Below are 7,915 nucleotides of genomic sequence, written 5' to 3'. Positions count from 1 at the left end.
ATGAAGATGATGATGTGGATGTGGTTGTTCATGCCATAAAACTCACAAAAAAAGATATTTGGTTGCACAACATGAATGAAGTTGAATGCCAATTGTCGAGTTCTTAGGAAGTAGAGGTGGGTGGATCAGATGCTTAGCTAAAGGTTGGGGTTGCGAAGGAGAGTGCACATGATCAAATGCAGTAGAGAACAATGTTCGATGTTCTGAGGAGGGGGCACAGTGGGGAACAAGTTTGGGTGCTCTTGAATAGGTACTCTTTTCAGTTGTTATTTTGTATATACATGTTTGTAAGATGTTTACAATCATTGTCAATTTTACATTCAATCAATGATTAAATTGTCATATACATATTGTACTTTAATATTTAAAATGTTATATCTTTGTGTGTAATTAAATGATTAATTTGACTGATTCTATCAAAAGTATTTGTGCACCTTAACACAACTATGAAACTAAGAAAATACGAAAAACATAAAATTAAAGAAAAACCACTGAAAATAACTCATAATTCATTCATCTCTCTAACTTTTTGTCTCTCTACAATGTATATTTATAATGAAAAGAGGAAAACCTAGAACCCTAATCTTAATATGGATCTAAGATAGATCCAATCTGAAATAATAATCCAAACACTACTCAAGAATCAATATGGATCTGAGATAGATCCGATATGAAATAAAATCCAAAACAAGATCATAAACTATGATCCAAATTGAATAAATACAAGAAATCCAAATAACCAAAATGATCCAGATGAACCCTTTTTTTTGGACCCGGGTCTTTAGATCTATTCCTATATCAACATGGGAATGAGCATTCTAGCCTAGCAGGTCCATTGAGAAAGCCAAAATACATGTTAGTATGTCAATTTGAACCTCTTTTTTTTTCTGGTGTGTTTTGCTGAGAAAAAATAAACTTAGTGTCCTTATAGATGCTAAAAGTTTATTTGATATTTGCTTCTTTAAGGGGGTAGTGATTTGTCTCTTTAATTACTCTGCATGATGTACTGCGATATAAGACGAGCTTTCAAATAACTCTCATATTGTTTTTCTTTGAGTTTGGTCACTGCCACCAGTCAACCACTAAGAAAAGTTGCAACCTTAAGTTTGATTTTTCTGCATATTTCTCCACCATGTGGTCCTGTTTTGTTGTCTGGTTTTGCAGTATTCTTGCAGGTTGTATCTTAGAATGACTTGTTTTTGCAGGGATGAGTTTTACCTGAAGTCGAATGAAGTAGTTTCGACCATTTTGCCAAGGGAGTGTTTGTGTCACGGGCCTATTTCCTTCAATGGGCCAGCACGGCGCGACGGTCCTTCCTTACCGCCGCAAGCCTACTCGTCAGCTCGCTTGCCGGTCGCGGAAGCTTATGATCAGAGTGCAAGAGAGCAAGAGAGAATAGAGGGAGAGAAGTTGCAATCACAAGAAGCAATCACAACGAGGGTGAACAAAAGAAAGCTCAACGCATTTAATTCATTCACAATTTTGCCCGCAGGCTATTACAGTTCAAGTATACGGGCTGCCCCTTCGGGGTATTGATTCACTTGAACCGGGCAGCTTACATCAGACTCAATAAAAGCAAAATAGACTCTAGTGCAACTGTACACTGTAAGTCGCAAGGGAACATGCTCCCCCCTTCAAATCATGCGCCGTCCTCGGCGCCATCTGTTTCGTGGTAAGCCCTGACTTCAGCCGGGTAGCGGCTGTTCATTTGAAATGCAGGCTCCCACGTTGGTTCCGCTGTTTCCTCCCACTGCACCAAGTATTTCTTCGCTTGCCCCAAGTAGTTGACCTTGTGGCGAAGGATCTGACTGAGGTGCTTCTCGGCCCGTTGTGCTGCCGGGGCCCTCTGCATGATGGGAGCGCGTTGCGGCACATTGCGTTCCGGGTCTCCATCATATGGATGGAACTGCTTGAGGTTGCACACGTGGAACACCGGGTGCACCTTGAAGTCTGGGGGCAACTCCAGCTTATATGCCAGCTTGCCCACCTTCTTTGTGATGGTGAAGGGTCCCTCATACTTTCTGAGTAGTCCGCGGTGCCGCCCGCGGAAGATGCCTGTGCGACCAGGATATAACTTCACCAACACTTGGTCCCCAACCTGGAACCCTGCGGGCCGACGGTGTTTGTCCGCCCACTTCTTCATTCTCTTCGCCGCTTTGTGTAAGAATGCCTTCGCCAACTCATTCTGCTCGTGCCAGTCGCGAACAAACTGATAGGCGAAGGATGGCCTTCCCTTTTCTTGTGCGGCAAGAGTGTGCGGGGTCAGTGGCTGCTGCCCCGTGGCTATCTCAAACGGGCTGTGGCCTGAAGATTCGCTCTTCTGCAGATTATAACAAAACTGTGCCACATCAAGGAGCTTCACCCAATTTTTCTGATTGGCACTAACAAAGTGCCTAAGGTACTGCTCCAGTATCCCGTTGATTCGCTCTGTCTGCCCATCTGTCTGCGGATGGAAGCTTCTTGAAAATAGCAAATCAGAGCCAAGTAACCGAAATACTTCACGCCAGAACTTGCCCGTGAAGCGAGCATCGCGATCGCTCACAATGCTCTTTGGTATGCCCCAGTGCTTCACCACATGCTTTACGAACAACTCTGCAGTCTTCTCTGCAGGGCACTCCTTGGAAGCTGAGATGAAGGTGGCATACTTTGAGAAACGATCCACCACGACTAAAATAGAACTGAGGCCCTCTACCTTTGGCAGACTAACAATGAAGTCCATAGAGATGCTTTCCCAATGACGTTCTGGAATTGGTAGAGGCTCAAGGAGACCGGCAGCCTTCTGGTTTGTCCCCTTATCTTGTTGGCAGATCAGGCATGTCCGCACATACCCCTCAACATCGTCTCTCATCTGCGGCCAATAGTAGCCGCGCTCAAGGAGTGCTAAGGTCCGCTCCTGACCAGGATGGCCGGCCCATAGTGTATCATGGCACTCCTTGAGTAGCTCTCGGCGAAGGCTTCCCCACCTTGGTACAAAGATGCGTCCCCCTTTTGTTACAAGGAGGCCATCCTGTAGCCAAAATCGTCGAGTCTTCCCTGCCTGCGCCAGAGAAACAAGGTGTTGTGCGGTCGGATCCTGCTGTGTACCCTCGCGGATGCGGCTCAGCAATGCACCCTCCAAATGCACTTCAGAAGGCTCTGCGCGCGCAATAGCTAATTCAGCCCTACGACTCAAAGCATTCGCCACAACATTGGTTTTTCCAACCTTGTACTCTAAGGCAAAGTCGAACTCAGCCAAAAACATCTGCCATCGAGCTTGCTTGGGCGTCAGTTTCTTTTGCGTCTGAAAATAGCTCGTGGCCACATTGTCCGTCTTGACGACGAACTCGGCACCCAAAAGGTAGTGCCGCCAGGTCCTGAGGCAATACACAATGGCGGTCATCTCACGTTCGTGCATTGTGTACCGCCTCTCTGCATCCTTCAGCTTACGACTCTCATATGCGATCGGATGCCCGTCTTGCATAATAACTCCGCCAATGGCAAAGTCTGAGGCATCAGTGTGGACTTCGAAGGGTCTCGAATGATCAGGCAGTCGCAGCACTGGCTCTCTCACTAAGGCTTTCTTCAAGCCCTCGAAGGCATCTTGGCACGCTCCTGTCCAGAGCCATACCCGATTCTTCTTCAACAAATCTGTGAGAGGCGCAACAATGAGGGAATAACCTTCGATGAAACGCCGATAATAATTTGCCAAGCCGAGGAATGACCGCAATTCTGGCACTTTGCTTGGCGGAACCCATTCCTGGATGTCCCTTATCTTCTGCCCATCCATACGCAGCACACCACGCCCCACAACGTGGCCAAAGAAGCTGATCTCCTCCTGCCCGAAGAGACACTTCTCTCGTTTAACACAGAGGTCATTCTCCTTCAGCACCTGAAACACTGTTCGCAAGTGCCCGACATGTTCCTCCATGTTACTGCTGTAGATCACGATATCATCCAGATAGACTACCACAAACTTGTCTAAGTAAGGGTAGAAAATCTGGTTCATTAAAATCGTGAACGTGGCTGGAGCATTTGTCAACCCGAATGGCATTACTAGAAATTTGTAAGCACCATAGCGGGTGACACAAGTTGTTTTCGGCTCATCACCTTCGGCAATCCTCACCTGCCAGTAACCCTATCGCAAATCTAGCTTGGAAAAGATACGGGCACTGCCTAGCTGATCGAACAAGTCTGCTATCAATGGCAATGGGTACTTGTTTTTCACCGTGACCTTGTTCAAGGCTCGATAATCCACACATAACCGTTTAGAGCCATCATGTTTCATCTGAAAAAGGACCGGGGCACCAAATGGGGCTTTTGATGGACGAACAATGCCTGCGTCCAACATCTCGTCTAGCTGCCTACGCAACTCCTTCAACTCTGCTGGCCCCATACGGTATGTAACCATTGCGGGAGGCTTTGCTCCCGGGGTCAACTCAATCTTGTGGTCGACCTCGCGTCTTGGCGGAAGACGCTTTGGCAATTCCGGAGGCATCACCCCCCGAAACTCCTCCAATAGAGGGGCTAGGGTCGGCGGCACTGCTGCTTCTACCTTCCCTTCATCTGCACGCACTGCAACTAAGAATGTCTGCTCCCCATGATTGACACCCTTCTTTAGTTGCATTGCTGATAACACTGAAGACTTGCCTTTCTGCGTAAGGCACTGCACTGTGTGGGACAGGTCTGATCCCATGATCGTCAACGTGTTAAACTTTGGCAGCATCATCACATTCTGGCTTCGCAGAAACTCGATACCCAGAATCACCTTGAAATCGTCCAGGGGCACCACAGAGAAGTTGACTTTGCCTACCCAACTCCCCACTTGAGTAGCCACATCTCTTGCTTCACCAAGAATGGGCTTGGCCTCAGAGTTTACTGTTTTGATAGTCCTCTGCTTTGGCCCAGTTTTCAAGCCCAACCACTCTGCCTCTTCCCGCGAAACAAAGTTGTGTGTGGCTCCGGAGTCAACCATTGCCGAAGTAGACTTTCCATTCATAATGACTTCTACGTACATAAGTTCCTTACTGACCTGCATGTTCTTAGCTGCGCAACTTCTAGCTGCGTTAATCGATCGCATGGCGCCCATCCTCGATTGCATGGTCTCAGTGTCACTGCCTTCAGTATCGCTGCATTCTTCCTGTGCAGCATTGGCTTGCCCGTCGTCCTTTACAAGGCGCTTTGGGCATTGCCGGGCGATATGTCTATCACCACAGAACCAACATGTCACAACCGCACCCTTGTTGCTGTTGTTATGATTTGTGTAGTTCTGTTTCTTTTCGGATTGATGGCGTGTCGACGCCTCACCTTTATCGTTGCGCTGCTCATCCTTCTTGCCTCCGTGGTCAGGCTTCTTCCCAACTTTGGTTGATGGGGTGAAAGGTTTGTGCTGAGTATCAACTAAGCGCTCCGCCGCCACATATGCATCTTCCAAAATACGGGAGTTGCTCCTTTCCACTTCGGACTGTGCCCATGGTTGAAGTCCCACAATGAACCAGTTGAGCATTTCGTCTTCTGGCATGTTAGGTATCTTCAGCATAAGCTTCTGGAACGTTTGGACATAGTCTTGCAACGAACCAGTATGTTTGAGTTCACGAACCATCCGGTAAGCCTGTCTCTGCGCATTTCTTGGCATGAAGTAGTTGCGCAACTCTAATTTGAAGTCGTCAAAGGTGTCTATCACACATTGACCCCTCTCCATGTCATTGCGCTTCCGCCTCCACCAAGCGATAGCATCACCATCAAGTAAGGCCGCTGCAGCCTTGATCCTCAGATCTTCAAGGGTCACATTTTGGATATCCAAGTAGTCTTCTACTTGGAACAAGAAGTTCTCAATGGCCTTGCTGTCACGAGAACCGTTGAATTTTGCGGGTCTAGGTACATCAATCCTTGATGGTCTCTCACCATTTTCGCCATTCAGGGTCACCGTCCGCTGCAACGTACGGTTCCTCAACTCAAGATCGGTCACTGTAGTCGTCAACGAAGTGACCTGCCCCATTAGTAAGTTCACCTGCTCTTGCAGGCTCGCCACCACATCATTCAATCCATTGAATGATTCACATGCGCGTGAAATCGCTTCATCATGCGAAGTCACATCTTCCACCAACTTGTTAACAGTTGCAGCCAACTCTTCTTGGCCCCGAGGTGAACCCATCTTCTCAGCTTCGGCAACTGCCTTGCCTCTGGTGTTGCGCAAGTGTTGATAAGGCGCCACGATGTCTTGCTCACAAATCGCAGCCTGTCGGCGTGTCTGTCGACACCGACTCCGGAGTCCCTTCCCCAGCACGAGAACGGGCTCTGGTACCACTTGTCACGGGCCTATTTCCTTCAATGGGCCAGCGCGGCGCGACGGTCCTTCCTTACCGCCGCAAGCCTACTCGTCAGCTCGCTTGCCGGTCGCGGAAGCTTATGATCAGAGTGCAAGAGAGCAAGAGAGAATAGAGGGAGAGAAGTTGCAATCACAAGAAGCAATCACAACGAGGGTGAACAAAAGAAAGCTCAACGCATTTAATTCATTCACAATTTTGCCCGCAGGCTATTACAGTTCAAGTATACGGGCTGCCCCTTCGGGGTATTGATTCACCTGAACCGGGCAGCTTACATCAGACTCAACAAAAGCAAAACAGACTCTAGCGCAACTGTACACTGTAAGTCGCAAGGAACAGTTTGCCTCTTCCTGGTAAATGCATTTATGTTTAGCTCAGTGTTAACATTGATATTCCCTGTGAAGACACTTTATTTTCAACCATTTTTATTTTCGAAGGTGATATATATTTTTAATATATTTTCTGCATTTACAAATGGATTTGTCATCACCCCCAGTGTCCTTGTACAAAAGGCATTTTTTATCCAATGTTATTGTATAACGTAATAGGTTAGGATTAATAAATAACCTATAGAACTTAAATATATCGATTATATTGACATATTTGAACAATATACATGTTATTAAAAAATAATATATTTAAATTATACATAATATTAACATTGCAAGAGATGTGAATGTCGCAACTTCTTGCATTTAACCAAGACACTATATATGATAAAAATTTATTAGTATGTTTTAATGAAGCCATATGGACGGTTGTTAGTATAAAAAAAAACAATGATACAATGACAGGATGACAATATTTTCTTTTAGTTTTAACTTAACATGTTTCCAAACATGAATAACAACCATAAGACAACTTGATTTTCGCGTCATTCATAAGAATCAATAAAAGAAATTACTAAAACAAAATATCATGTTTCACTTATTCACATGGTGACACATGATACATGAATGGGTATGACATGATGACAGCCATGAGAGGATGTTACAATCATGTCCCAAATATTCACATTAATGCATTATAACAACTTAACCATGCATATACAACTATAAGACAAAATAACACTAATTATAACACCATGCCTTAATAATAATAAAAATTGTCATGAATATAATTATTTAAGGACAAAAAAAATATGATTCAGTTATTGTATGTATGGATAAACAATTAGCAAGACACACATGCATGTGATGCCGATAACACCAAGACCCTTAATTAGGGTGATCATATTGCTTACCCGATTACACCAATTTGCTAGCCAAACTATTTGTGCGATAATCATAAAATTTTTAAAAAATAGTTATCTAAAAAATAAATAAATTAAATAGAGATGATGAGACATACTTTTCACCGCACTACACATGTTGAAAAAATAAAAAGAAAGCACAAGATAAAACCAATTTAATTTTTTCTTTGAGCCACTATCAAAGATTAAACCGGACTCAAGGTTTTGTGTCCACCCTTGGTTTAAGAGCAAACCGAATGGGACGGACCTTGGGCTTGCCTCTTAGCTCAATTGCATTAGGCTACTCAGAAAGATTTTGCAATGCTCCCCCAAGAGTGAGACCTTTATTTATAATGTTGGGGACCCCTTCTCCCATCAAGAC

The sequence above is a fragment of the Nuphar pumila genome, chromosome 5 (assembly GCF_984573655.1).
Source record: "Nuphar pumila chromosome 5, dmNupPumi1.hap1.1, whole genome shotgun sequence".
NCBI classification, from domain to species: Eukaryota; Viridiplantae; Streptophyta; class Magnoliopsida; order Nymphaeales; family Nymphaeaceae; genus Nuphar; species Nuphar pumila.
Note: the sequence above shows the minus strand (reverse complement) of the source record.